We start from the raw sequence: 14890 nt of genomic DNA, 5'->3' as shown, positions 1-14890 counted from the left end.
TATAGGGTCTCCTGCTTGAGCAGGGGGTTGGACTAGAAGACCTCCAAGGTCCCTTCCAACTCTCTTATTCTGTTAAGGGTTTCAAACTTATTTTCTCAGAGGCAAAAAAAAGACTGTTGCATGCAACGGAATTCCTACAGTACATTGCGATATTGTGGCAGTCATCGTTATCATCAAATTAGTTGTTCTCTCAGTTGTATTATTTTTGAAAGTAGGCTACTGTTATTACTTTGTTTTTGTTGTTCTGGTTTAAAATTACAAGCCAGGTAAGGACAGGGAAAGGATGCAGGCTAATACGTTTCCTCTGAATTAAATAAAAGGGGCTAGTAGAACATCCTTTTAATTCTACACGGGACAAACATAAAATCAGTCACAAACCAGGGTCCACGAACACCGGCTAGCAGTCAAACACCACGATCCCAAATCCTTCATCTCCACCCACACTGACACCCAACAGCATAAAAAAATAAAATAAAATTTTCCCACTGAGGAATCATTTTTATTCCCCATGATTAGAAACCAAGTCCCTTTTCTATCCACAGAGCCCCAATCAATCTCGTTTCAGTCTAGATTGTGAGGGAATATTTTGGAAATATTATTCATTGGTAGAGTGAAAGTCCTAACGTCATCAATCTCGACTGCATTAAAACACACTGTGTACAAGTATACCCTAATCTTGGCAGCACAAATGAGCATTCATCCACCTCCCCTTCTTCTGATCTACTCCACTTCAAAGATCAGTAAATTTTGGGCAGAGAACCCAAATATGTTCACCAACCTGAAAGAATAGATAGCAGATATATATATAAAAATCTCATTTATTTACCTCAGGAAGTAATTTGATGGAGGAGGAATATGATTGGATTTTGCACAAAACATAAAAAGTCTGATCTTCCTTTTGCATGGATAGGTTCCTTTTTTTATTATTATTATTACCCAGAACTCTGTTCAGAATTCCTTCCTTATTACTTCCTTGACATGCGACTCTATCGGCTAAGCATTTTCATCTCCAAAATATCTTTTAAACTAGTAAAAAGTAAAAAAAAAAAAAACGTTGTCAAGGGGAGTAGGGGATGGCTTCTTAATAATAGTTCAACATCTACAAGACCCTTGTTTTCTTAATATATTTCTTAGAAGTGTGGTTTCTATAAGAATCAGGCAATGTTTGATCAGGTATTGTTGACATCAGATGAAAAATTGATTAAGAAACTGTACAATTTTTCTGTTTACTAAACTTAAAAATGGAAGACGAACAAGTGAAAGAAACAATGGTAATATGGGCAAAACAAATTGGGCACCATATAGAACTAGAGAAATGGCAAAATTGATGGGAAAGAAATTATACATTGACAATGGCAACTACTTATAAAGAAAACTGGTAGAAAATGTTTCATAGGTGGCATCTAATACCTGTCAGGTTAGCAAAAATGTTTAAAAACATGTCTAGCAACTGTTGGAAATGACACGCCAGACAAAACCAATTCTCCATTAATTAATTATCAATTAATAAAATGCATCTTCATTTCAGGTAGGGAGAAATGAGGGTTTGATTGCCCCAAGTCTTGTTTGTAAATGCAAATTCCGAGCTCAAGATTTGGGAATGTCTGTTTTTATTATTATTGGGGTTTTTTTTGGCTTTCTTGAAGCACCAGAGGGCAGGACAAGAAACAGTGAATGGAAACTAATCAAGGAGAGAAGCAACCTGGAATTAAGGAGAAACCTCCCAACAGTGAGGGCAGCCACTTGTCTGAAATTGTATATGATTAGGGGACTGGAGGCTAAAACATATAAGGAACAGTTGCTGGAATTGGGTATGTCTAGTTTAATGAAGAGAAGGACGAGGGGGGACATGATTCACGTGAAGTGTTAATACCACTTTACAAGGCCTTGGTAAGGCCACACTTGGAATAGTGCATCCAGTTTTGGTCACCATGATGTAAAAAAGATGCTGAGACTCTAGAAAGAGTACAGAGAAGAGCAATGAAGATGATTAGGGGTCTGGAGGCTAAAACATATAAGGAATGGTTGCTGGAATTGGGTATGTCTAGTTTAACAAAGAGAAGGACGAGGGGGGACATGATAGCAGCGTTCCAATATCTCAGGGGCTGCCCCAAAGAAGAGGGAGTCAAGCTATTCTCCAAAGCGCCTGAAGAGAGGACAAGAAGCAATGGATGGAAGCTAATCAAGGAGAGAAGCAACCTAGAACTAAGGAGAAACTTCCTGACAGTTAGAACAATTAACCAGTGGAACAACCTGCCTCCAGAAGTGGTGAATGCTCCAACACTGGAAGTTTTTAAGAAGAGACTGGACGGCCATTTGTCTGAAATGCTGTAGGGTTTCCTGCCTGAGCAGGGGGTTGGACTCGATGACCTCCAAGGTCCCTTCCAACTTTATTATTATTATATTATTATTATTATTATTATGGATCATCGCACAGTCAGCCAGATGTTCAGACTGGATTTGGCATTTTGTCTACCTATCGAATCCTTACCCAGGACCTGGGATAGGCAGATGTGGATGTTTGATGGTATTACAGGTATCATTGCAGGATGGAAGCAGTTCCTAGTAAGGCCGCCTTTTGCAATTGACTAATAGCTAATTTGTCAATGCCAATGGTGTTCAAGTGGTGCTCCAGTTGTTTTGGGATTGCACCCAAGGAGCCTATCACTATTGGTACTACCCTTGCTTGCTTTTGCCACAGTCTTTCTATTTCTATTTGTAGGTCTTTGTATTTTGTTATCTTCTCCAGCTCTTTCTTGTCTATTCTGCTGTCTATTATTATTATTAGTCCTCCTGCTTGAGCAGGGAGTTGGACTAGAAGACCTCCAAGGTCCCCTCCAGCTCTATTCTGGCTACTACCTTGCTGTTTGGGAGATGTTCTTGCTATCTGATGTCCAATTCTTTGTTGTGGGTTACATCCTCTTCTAGTCATCTACAGAACTTCTGCATGTAGGGAAAGGTCTGGTGCAGTATTCATTACTTTATTTCATTAAAAAAATGGGCATTTTTCTCCAATTGCGTGGCCTTGCAACCTTCTTTACACCAAGCTCAGCTTTTTATCTTGAAACCCTGGCAACATTGAGCTTGTTGATAAAAACACCTGTTCATTAACGTTTCCTATGATTCTTAGGCATGAGGCGAATGACCCCGTGTTTTGTAAAAAAATAACCCAGTCTCCTGCTTCTTTTGAACCTTATCTGTTAGCAGAGGAGGAGGAAGGGATGTGATTAAAACAAATTCTTTATTTTGCAAATTGCACGTCTCTGTCATCAGTCCATCCCCAAAGCTGAGCTTGTGCAGAGAAGACACACACACACATACACACACCAGACTTCAATGTCCCTCCTGCTTCATTTGCCTTGAGAATCCATCCCTTCTCTGCTCTCCATTTAGATATCTCTTAAAGCAGGGGTAGGCAACCTTGGCTCTTTTATGACTCGTGGACTTCAACTCCCAGAATTCCTGTGCTAGCATGGTTCAGCTTGGAAACCTGTCCCTTTCCCCTCAGCATGGCTGGCTCAGGAATTCTGGGAGTTGAAGTCCACCAGTCATAAAAGAGCCTGCCCCTGTCTTAATGCATAAAAATTGTATCCCCCCACTCCTTCTGGTGCCTCAATTTTTATCTCTGCCTTTTTTCCAGCGTTCCTGTAATTCCCATTTCAGCTGCCCCATTTTTATTGTCAGAGTGAATGAAATTAAAATAATAATAGTAATAATTAAAACTGGCTCCGTTACTGTGTTTAAGAAATAAGCCAATCACGGGTAAACAAATAGACCAGGGGTCCTCAAACATGGCCTCTTTAAGACTTGTGGACTTCAACTCCCAGAATTCCTGGCTCAGCTTGGAAACCTCTCCCTTTCCGCTCGGCATGGCTGGTTCAGGAATTCTGGGAGTTGAAGTCCACAAGTCTTAAAGCGGACATGTTTGAAGACCCGCGAGATGGGAAAATCTTGTGTCAACATCGTGTAAGAAACAGAACAACAGAATAAGAGAATTGGAAGGGACCTTGGAGGTCTTCTAGTCCAATCCCCTGCTCAAGCAGGAGACCCTATACTAGGGGTAGGCAACCTTGGCTCTTTTATGACTGGTGGACTTCATCTTCCAGAATTCCTGAGCCAGCCTGGCTCAGCTTGGAAACCTCTCCTTTTCCCCTCAGCATGGCTGTCTCAGGAATTCTGGGAGTTGAAGTCCACAAGTCTTAAAGCGGACATGTTTGAAGACCCGCGAGATGGGAAAATCCCTCTTTTTTGCTGTTTTTAAAGCCTCAGCTAAAAACCTTTGAAGGCCATGTTGTAGACTGGTGTCGCACAACTTTGGGCCCTTGAGAGATGTGTAGACTTTAAAATTCCCAGATTTCCCCAGTCAGCCTGACTCACTAGAGAATTATGGGAAACCTGGGAGACGTCCACTCATCTTCAAGGGGCAAAGACTGAGAAACATTGCTGTAGGACATTTTCCCCTACTTACCACCTAAAATGTGTGTGCAAGTGTTGCCTGATACTGAGCGGTGGTTGTGTTAAAAAAAAAAAACAAATTTATTGAAAAACGGAGACATGCATATACCAAAGGAGATTTACTTTTTTTTTAAAGATTCAGAAATATGTCTTGGCCTCTTGGCATTAAAATATAATCTCAGCAAGTTTCTCATCCTGGTCACAAGAGCTTTTAAGAAGAAAGGAAAAAAAAAACCAACGCAACACATTCGTTCACGCATGCGGGCTGATATTTCCTGGCATTTTTCTCACTCTTAAGCAAACCCTGACCATAACCGGTTTTATTTATTAAACTTGTACGCCACCCCTCTTGACTCTTAATCGTTTTACTCGTCTTGTCGAAAGGAAAGCAAATCTTTTCAATTCAGTAAATTATAAACACTGTAGAATAATAGCTGGGATGCTCAGGTTTGTTACGAACCCATCGTCACTTTGAAAACACGTGACACAATCTTCTCAAGTTCCAATATGTTCCGTGATTTCAACTCCCCATGTAAGCGAATGTGGGCTTGATGTCTTTAGTCGCAAAGAGAGAGGGAAATTAGACTACGGGAGGGATTCCCACCCCTCCCTGCCCTTTCCCAGTTGCCAAGTAACAAATAAACTGTTATTTAATTCAGTCACTTCCTTTTCCCATAAAACCTGCTTTCTCCAGTTCAGAAGGAACAGGGGGAAACAGCTGATCAGTATGAAATCCTTCTATAAATCAAATTTGCATTATACTACTCGGCGAGCGATATTGAAGATAACTATTTTACGCTGAAGGATATGCTGGACAACTCAAGTGGCATTGAAGCAAAGGACCAAGAGATTTTTGTCATTGGTGCTAAATTATGATACAAGATGTACATATGTACAGGTATAGTATAGGGGGTACCTTGCTCAATAGTAGCAACTGTGAGAGGGATCTCGGAGTCCTAGTGGACAATCACTTAAATATGAGCCAGCAGTGTGCTGCAGCTGCCAAAAAAGCCAACACAATGCTGGGCTGCATTAACAGAGGGATAGAATCAAGATCACGTGAAGTATTAATACCACTTTACAATGCCTTGGTAAAGCCACACTTGGAATATTGCATCCAGTTTTGGTCACCACGATGTAAAAAAGATGCTGAGACTCTAGTAAGAGTACAGAGAAGAGCAACAAATATGATTAGGGAACTGGAGACTAAAACATATAAGGAACGGTTGCTGGAATTGGGTATGTCTAGATTAACAAAGAGAAGGACAAGGGGGGACATGATAGCAGTGTTCCAATATCTCAAGGGCTGCCACAGAGAAGAGGTCATCAAGCTATTCTCCAAAGCACCTGAAGGCAGGAGAAGAAGCAACGGATGGAAACTAATGAAGGAGAGAAGCAACCTAGAACTAAGGAGAAACTTCCTGACAGTTAGAACAATTAACCAATGGAACAACCTGCCTCCAGAAGCAGTGAATACCTTGCCTCCCTCTTTAACTGTTCTTCTATAGAATAATACTTGCTCCCTTTTTCCAATATGGCCCAACAGCTTATCTAAGGTATGTAAGGTCTGTGTCAACTCTACAACGAATCTGGCTGAAGCCATTTTGCTCCTTGTCCCATGAATGGGAGGGGGAAGCAGAGGTTTTCTGCTAGTCTAAACAATTATATGTCCCGTGGGAACCAAGGTCATTTCTGCTGATTAAAGTGGGGGTGGGTGGGTTTGAGCATTCGTTTAGAAAGCCCCCTGAACCATCCTATTGGGAAACATAGTTGATGGCATAGTACTGGGGTTAAGTTTAACTTTGTAATAATGTAACACTTTGGAGTTTTTAGCATACTAAAAAGCAGAGACATCACCCTGCCAACAAAAGTGCATATAGTCAAGGCCATGGTTTTCCCACTTGCAATGTATGGCTATGAAAGTTGGACCATAAGAAAGGCTGAGCGCCAAAGAATGGAGGCCTTTGAACTCTGGTGCTGGAGAAGACTCCTGCAAGTCCCCTGGACTGCAAGGCGATCAAACCGGTCAGTCCTAGAGGAGATCAACCCCAACTGCTCTTTAGAAGGCCAGATCCTGAAGTTGAAACTCAAGTACTTTGGCCACCTAATGAAAAGGAAGGACTCACTGGAGAAGAGCCTCATGCTGGGAAAGATGGAGGGCAAGAGAAGAAGGGGACGACAGAGAATGAGGTGGCTGGATGGAGTCACTGAAGCAGTAGCTGTGAGCTTAAATGGACTCCAGAAGATGGTAGAGGACAGGAAGGCCTGGAGGAGCATTGTCCATGGGGTTGCAATGGGTCAGACACAACTTCGCAGCTAACAACAACAACTCCTCTTTGGAGGGAATTTCAGACTTGGTTTCACTTTTGACCGTGCCAAGATTTTGCAACAAATAAATATGTTCTTTGAGGAAGCCTCTATGAGACCAATTTAATTGGTCTCATCCATCGGAACCATGACAGTCTGCTAGTCATTGTCAAAAAGTTCTGATAACTGAGAATCAGTAAAGGGGATCAGCAGCAGAACAGCAAATCTCATGCCAGTAGAGTTTTCTACTGACTCAAGGATGGGTGGAGAGAGTTTTAACTCAGCTAATTCAGATCCCGCAGGATCAGATCCCCCTCTTCTTTGTGGCAGCCACTCAAATACTGGAATACTGCTACCATGTCACCCTTGTTTTTTCTTTTCTTTCCTGCAACCAATCTTCGTATGTTTTAGTCTCCAGGCCTTGGATCATCTTAGATGGTCTTCTCTGAATTTTTTCCAAAGTCTCAACATCCGTTTTGTAGCATGGTGACTAAAATTGGTTGCAGTAGCCCAGGTATGGTCTCAATAGGGCTTTATAAAGCGGTACTAATGCCTCGTGTGATCTTGATTCTTCACCTCTGTTTATACAACCCAGGAGTGTATTAGCTTTTTTGGCTGCTGCTGCACACGGCTGGCTCATGATCAAGTGAACGAGAAGGAGAAGGAGGAGGAAGAGAAGGATATCTACAGACTGGTTGGAAGTCATTCACTATTGTTAGGTAAGCTCTAAGTGATAAGATCCTCCACTGTTTTACCATCAAGTATTCTGATCATTCTGGATACTCCTGGCTGCCAGCCTAAAGTTATCACAGCAGCCAGCAAATCGGTGCCCTAATTTGCATTCATTTTCTGTCAACTCTTGTTTAATCAGGCTGGATAATACATTTCCACAAATATCCAGGGTGGTTTCCCATGGCAGATACAGTTCAATGCCCAAATTTTACTTCTAGATTCCTTAAAGGCTTGGAGTACCAGAATGTGGTGAGGTGACTTCCTTGCTTATTGCATTCTCATTGGTTTAAGAGAAATACCCTAGGGGTATCAATCCTCCTATTGCTTTGCTAAGTTCTTCTGTCTTATTCTACATTCAGAATTACTTTCTCTTGAAGCCCATCAAGAGCCACGTTTTGGAAGATTGCCTGAGTAAGTTATGCAATTTGCAAAGGAAAGTTGAACAATGGCAGCTCTGTTTTGGTAAACACACGTGCTTTCTTCCGCTAATGCACCCTTACTCAAATCAAATCAACTTTTATTATTATTATTATTATTATGGGCATAGACCAGCATAAAACTAAGCCACCCTAAAATAGCCACCACTCTCACATCGATGTTTAAAAAATGCATTGTATAAGTTGTCGATACCCATTTTATAAAATCATTTCAAGCCACCATCGGTACTAAAGACACGTTAAAGAATACAACAGAATGTCATGCAAGCACATTGCAAAAAGATCTTCCTTAGCATTAGATTTTGTTTATGTGGGTGGCTGTATATATACCGTCCCTTTGCCTGCATTCATAGGAGAATAGGGAACTGCCATTTTTTTTCCTATTGGTGGATATAACTGTCCATTTCTAAAATGCACAGAGTTTTAGCAACAATCAGGGTTTGCTGGCTCTACCAACAGCCTCATTATGTGTTCATGACAACTCTTCACCCAGAACAGAGGATGGCAAATTGTAGCCAGTCTCTATTTAGACTTATTTATTGCCTCGTGCAATTATTTAAACACCATTCACCCGTTCCAAAAGTATTTCTCATCCATAACCAGGTATAAATCAACCAACTGAAGGGAAAAAAAAGGAACAGGTAAGCATTTTCACTTTGCAGATATCCAATACAATCTGAACGTGAAAGAAAAAAAAAAGTGTCGCACATATTTTACATTAGAGTTGAGAAGTTGTCAGGTGCTGTTGGTTTAAAACAGTCATTAAGGCAAAATTGATCATAAAAGACGATCCACACTCCCTTCCCTGCACAAAACACACTCCAGCAAAGCTTCACCTTTTGAAATATTTTTTTTTTGGGGGGGTGGGGGAACCACACTGTCAATTGCAAGAACGTCAGCACAACCGGCTAGATTTTTACAAGCTGTACAAAAATGTCACATGGAAAGGAAGAGAAAGACTGATCTGAAATCAACATCTATCTAGAAACACAGGTTCCCCAGAGCTAATAAATATCAACAAGATTATCATCTCCATGTTTAGGATTTTCCTGAAGGCATGCTTTATGGATTTCTTGCTAAAAATCACACATCAATGTTTTAACCAGTGTCTGTACAGCATAGTTACTTCAACAGAGAGATCTGCTTTTTTTTTTTTTTCAGGAGAGAGTACCTTGGCTTTCCAAATCCTCAGCCTAAATTAAGCACATGATTTGTTCTTGGGAGGCTCTAAATTTGAAGGATCTGCAGAATGGGTTTTATTTTATTTTTCATTTGGCAACGCTGAAACTGGAGTTCAATTAAAGTCCAAACTGAGGCAATTTGAAAAGGGCCAGGCAGATTCCCTGTCAGCTGCCTTTCTCACAGGGATGCCCAAGTTACTTTCCAGAGAGGAGACTTTAGGGACGTGGAAGCAACATTTCGACATGGGTGGGATGACCTCGTGGGAAAAGTTGCACTTGAGCAAGGCAAGCAGTGTGGTGGGATGTGACCACCGGCTCCCGTCTGCCTGCGGAAAGCCAGGATTCCAGATATCATAAAGCCCCTTAGAGGGCGTTAAAAGTGGCACACTCAGCCAAGTGGCTCGCCCTGCTCTCAGCCATCCTTCAAAAGCCTGGGAACTCAATTGCTTGAGAGAGAGAAGGAGAGAGACAGAGAGAGAAGGGGAAAGAGAGAGAGAGAGAGAGAGAGAGAGAGAGAAGGAGAGAGAGAGGAGAGAAGGAGAGAGAGAAGGGGAAAGAGAGAGAGAGAAAGAAGGAGAGAGGGAAAGAGAGGGAGAGAAGAGGAAAGAGAGAGAGAGAGGAGGAAAGAGAGAGAGAGAAAGAAGGAGAGAGGGAAAGAGAGGGAGAGAGAGAGAGAGAGAAGAGGAAAGAGAGAGAGAGAGAGAGAAGAGAGGAGAGAAGGAGAGAAAGAAGAGGAAAGAGAGAGAGAGAAAGAAGGAGAGAGGGAGAGAGAGGGAGATGCATACAATTCTCTTGCCTTACCTTGATCTGGTCCAGCGTAGCTTTTGAGGTGGAGGCAGCTTCCGTCCACTCTAAGAAGGAGAGAAATTGCAGTCAATTCCCCGTGAGTCATCCTAAACGACAGAGTGAGCTTCGTTGCTCAAGCCTTCTCGCTGCCTCTGGTATGTGACAGCTGCCGGCTAGCTTTGGAAGAAGCATGTCCCATTCTGCTGTTTTCTGTAGGGGGAGCAGTCGGCAGAAAAAGGAAAAAAAAAAAAAAAGATACAGCATCAGGAGAAAGGCTGAAATGCAGGAGGGGGGGGGGCGTGGGAGAAAGCCATTGGCAAAAAGAGGGCTGAGGAAAGAATATACCACGCCAGCTGCAATCTCTTTCCATCTTCTCCCGAAGGATAGGAAAAGGCTGGGCTTCTTTTTTCCAAGTTACTTTTTCCACGATCCACCCCCCTCCCCCCCAAAAAAACCTGGAGTCTTTCTCCAAACAAAATAAAAATCCGTAAATCTTATTTGGCAATTGTGACTTGGGAAGATAGGTGAGGGAGGGGCACATTTTAATATCTTTCAAGAGACTTGTCTGAGGGTCTTCAAAAGCTACCCCTGCTTTATAGCTGAGGGTCCTGGATTAGAGCGACCAGGGTTTAAACTTGGGGCATGCTAGTTAGTGCCAGCTGGAAAGGCATAATAGTGGCAGAGGACGGTTTTTCTCATGACTGGCGAGCAAGAGGTTAAACCCACGAAGAACGGCTGCAGGAATTGGGTACGTCTAGTTTAATGAAAAGAAGGATGAGGGGGGACATGACAGAGGTGTTCCAATATCTCGGGGGCTGCCCCAAAGAAGAAGGAGTCAAGCTATTCTCCAAAGCACCAGAAGGCAAGACAAGAAGCAACGGATGGAAACTCATCAAGGGCAGAAGCAACCTGGAACTAAGGAGAAACTTCCTGACAGTGAGAACAATTAACCAGTGGAACAACCTGCCTCCAGAAGCTGTGCATGCTCCTTCACTGGAGGCTTTCAAAAAGAGACTGGGCAGCTATTTGTCTAAAATGGTGTAGAATTTTCTGCTTGAGGAGGGGGTTGGGCTACAAGACCTCCAAGTTCCCAATATCTCAGGGGCTGCCCCAAAGAAGAGGGAGTCAAGCTATTCTCCAAAGCACCAGAAAGCAGGACAAGAAGTAACGGATGGAAACTCATCAAGGGCAGAAGCAACCTAGAACTAAGGAGAAACATTCTGAGCATGAGAACAATCAGCCAGTGGAACAGCTTGCCACCAGAAGTTGTGGGTGCTCCATCACTGGAGCTTTCTAAGAAAAAAAAATGGACAGCCATTTTTCCGGATTTGTATAGGGTCTTCTGTTTGTGCAGGGGGTTGGACTAGAAGACCTCTAATGTCCCTTCCAACTCTGTTATTCCATTAAGTACTGATTTGGTCCGCAAATGGCCTGGTCAGGGCATGTAATGCATTGCTATGATGCATGAACTCAAAGGGGCAATAGTCATTAAAGTTTGAAGAACCCTGGTCCCAATCACAGAATTCAGATGAACTGAGACAGTCCAACTCCTTCCCATCACCCACGATGAGAATAATCCGGCTTTTTTCTCTTCCAGTCTAGTACAAGGGTGTGTATTGGCAACATGCAATTTTTTAGGTGACTTATTCATTTTACAGTCCTTTTTTTCCCCACTCTTCCTAATTGTTTCGTCTATGGAGCTTCTTTTCCCGCCTGCCACTTTTGTGGGTTTTCTTTTCTTTTCTTCCAGGGGTGGAAAAGAACTTAAAAAAAATATCTCTGCATTTTTGTCATCTTTTAAAATCACCTTGTGACTCCATGTGTGGAGAGGAGGCTAAAATAATCACAGAAATCAAATGCCCGGAGATGCTCAATTTTTTTATGGTGACTATTTAGGTCTAAGCTTGAGTTAAAGATGTTAGAAGGGATAGTTAACCATTCAGTAAATTGCTTGCATAACATGGGAAGAATTAGTTGACGGCATTAGAGTTTCTTTAACAGAGGCTGAGTTTATTTAGAATAAAACCTAATTGCTTGGAAGTTAGTTGATTGAACTAATTAACGCCATTTTGGTCCTCCTACCTTTTCCATTGACCTAGTTAAGCATGTTATGAGAAAGATCTGATACTACACTTAGAATTAGGTTTCCTCTAGAAATAGTTTAGAAAGTGCATGTATTCCTAATTGTATTACCCAGAGTTTTTATTAGCATAGTTACCCCAGGTTACATTAGTTCTTAAAAAAAAAGTGTGTCCTAATAGGATTCCATTCAAACTTGGCCTTCATCATTAACTATCTTGGGAATCCATGATGACTGCCAGCAAACTCTACCTCTGGAGTAGAAACTCCATTTCAGACGTCAAGTCCACAAGATATTTGGGTAATCGTCACAAGGAAGAAATTTGGGATGTCCTTCCATCGGGAAGAACTTCTGGTGTTGACTTTGATGTCCTCTAAGTAGCAGACCATACAGTTTTGATCTTTAGAGGTATTTTAGCAGTTACTAAATCCTGGCCCTTAATTGTTGAGAAAATGTGTGGCGTGCAATGTAGACTAGCTTCCTCGCGATGTACCACGGGCAACATGATTTGGTCACAGCTAAATAGTCTACACCTTCTGGCTACTGGACCTTACATGGATCTCTCAGCAAGAAGAAGCATGAATTCCGAAAATAAAAACAACAGCTCTTTTCAGAACCAACTGACAAAGAACACAGGAGATAGCCTGAAAAAAATGTACAACTTAGTGTGGAAGGTATGAGCAGGATTAAAGCTGACTATTTGCTTAGACGTATGAATGATTACTCATTGGATGTTGTCCCACTACAAGTAAACGTGCTATAGAGGCAGTATTACTCTGAGCAGTTTTTAACATCCCTGCACCAGTTAAAAAAGTAAGAAAGTTCCATCTAATCCACCTTTCTTGTTCTAATCTTGTAGCTGGGGGCTAGATCCAAGTGATAGTGTAGTTATTCCTCATTGACAAATGATCCTTGCAGTTATGTTCTACCAACAATCATTTCTCTCTCCACCTACAGAGCACATCTGAGCTGATGCATTTTTGCAAAAGTGTGTGCAATATATATGGATGAGTGGTGCGGTAGCCTAGAGGAAAAGATGCTCACCTCACACTTGGGAGGTTGTGAGTTCAATCCTAGACAGCGACAGATATTTCCCAGGGCACAAAGAGAATTAAATATCTACTGTGAACTCTGCATAGGCATCAGGAAGGGCATCCAGCCAGTAAATATTCAGCTCCATTCAGTCGCCCTGATTCCACCAGATCAGGGGTAGGCAACCTTGGCTCTTTTATGACTGGTGGACTTCAACTCCCAGAATTCCTGAGCCAGCATGGCTCAGCTTGGAAACCTCTCCCTTTCCCCTCAGCATGGCTGGCTCAGGAATTCTGGGAGTTACATCATACATCATACATGACTAGAGTGCTCCTAGAAGCATGAAGCCGAAAACATCTGCCTGAAGATGACGAATGAGACTTCCTCGAAACATCGCCAAGACATTTCCAATTTGACGCGGGAGAAAACCCGAATAACCAAAGACCTACATACAAACACCCGCGAAAACCTCAGAAAACACACACACACACACACACACACACACACACACATATAGGAAGGTAGCAGGCACGTTTTGCTACCTTGGGTAGCAGAGATGGAAGTTCTGGCCCACTGAAACAGGAGGAGAAAAAGGACCTCTTATTTGTTAAAAGGGCAATTTAGCATTTGATGTGAAAATAAAAAACTGTTTCATAAGAAGAACTGCCCTTTCTGAACACTAGAAAATGCCTTTCTTCTTAAATCAAAAGAGGAAGCGCTCTTACATCATATGTATGATGTATCAGTTCTATGTCATGTATATGTTGTATCACTGCTGTGTCATCTTTATGCTATATCAGTGTGGTGTCATCTTTATGTTATAACTTGCTGTGTCATCTTTATGCTATATCATGTATACACACACACACAGAGTCATACACACAGGTACACCAAACACACTATGTCATATGCCTTTGGAGAGCTCTTATTTATGTCTTTTCCTGGCCCTAATATAAATGAATAAGTAAACCAACTGCTGGAATTGTTGTTATTACTAGAAGCATAAATACCTAGTAGAGCCTTTTTGGCTGCTGAGGAAAATGAAGCTTGTGGGAAATAATCAATTGCCTTCATTTTACAGCAATTAGGGAGTCTGTAATTGAGATTCACGCTGCGCCGAGAGCCACAGATTCAAGAGACAATTCAGGAGCACAATGCTGAAAGAGCTGTCACCGTGATTCCGATTCACGTTGGCATCAGTGATGCATTTATATAACCACCTTAAAATGAAAAAAAATATGCCTTTATTATCCAGAGAAGGAAGCTGTTTATAAACCTCAGCATGGTCTCGTTCTGAGAATCTGTTAAGATAATGTATTGGGTTTTTTTTTTTTTCAAACATCCTAGCAGAATAACAGAATTACAAAGTTGAAAGGGACCTCGGAGTCTTCTAGTCCAAACTCCTGCAGAAGAAGGGAACTCTATATCATTTCAGACAAATGGCTGTCCAATCTCTTCTTAAAAAACCTGCAGTGCTGGAACGCCCACAACTTCTAGAGCCAAGTTGTACTGTTAAGATAATGTATTGTGTTTTTTTTTTCAATAACTTAGCCTGCAGTGGAATCTAAGCTCTAGTACAGTCAGATGGTAAAAGTTTTTTTTTTTAATGCAACTTTTGCTCTGAATTTCTCTTAACTAACAAGTATATTCAATTATCTTGACAACAATCAACCTTCCCAATATTATGCACTTCAGGTGTGTTAGGCTATAGTACCCACCCTTACCAGCCAAACAGTCAAGCTGGAGCAGTGCTAGGAGTTGTGATCCGACACATATAAAGCTCAACATGTTGGAAAAGGCTGCTACAGATTGTTATGGACCATAAATCAGTTTTTCACAAATGAAGGCAAATGTACATGACCCAGGAGAATGTTGCAGGA

General features: G+C 41.8%; 1 protein-coding gene across 1 annotated transcript in view; it reads right to left on the bottom strand.

Annotated features, from left to right (window-relative positions):
- RASGEF1A (RasGEF domain family member 1A) overlaps positions 1 to 14215 on the bottom strand; it is a 188223-nt gene extending 174008 nt beyond the window's left edge. Inside the window, exons 1-2 of the mRNA XM_039340743.1 lie at positions 14021 to 14215; positions 9914 to 10108 (exon numbers count right to left, since the gene is read on the bottom strand). The gene's annotated coding sequence lies outside the window, so the exon portion shown is untranslated. The remainder of the gene's footprint in view (positions 1 to 9913; positions 10109 to 14020) is intronic.
- Between the last annotated feature and the right edge of the window lie 675 nt (positions 14216 to 14890).

The sequence above is a fragment of the Crotalus tigris genome, unplaced genomic scaffold (assembly GCF_016545835.1).
Source record: "Crotalus tigris isolate CLP2741 ecotype Arizona unplaced genomic scaffold, ASM1654583v1 scf7180000017753.6788120, whole genome shotgun sequence".
In the NCBI taxonomy this organism is placed as follows: Eukaryota; Metazoa; Chordata; class Lepidosauria; order Squamata; family Viperidae; genus Crotalus; species Crotalus tigris.
This window is presented reverse-complemented; position numbering and strand designations above follow the sequence as displayed.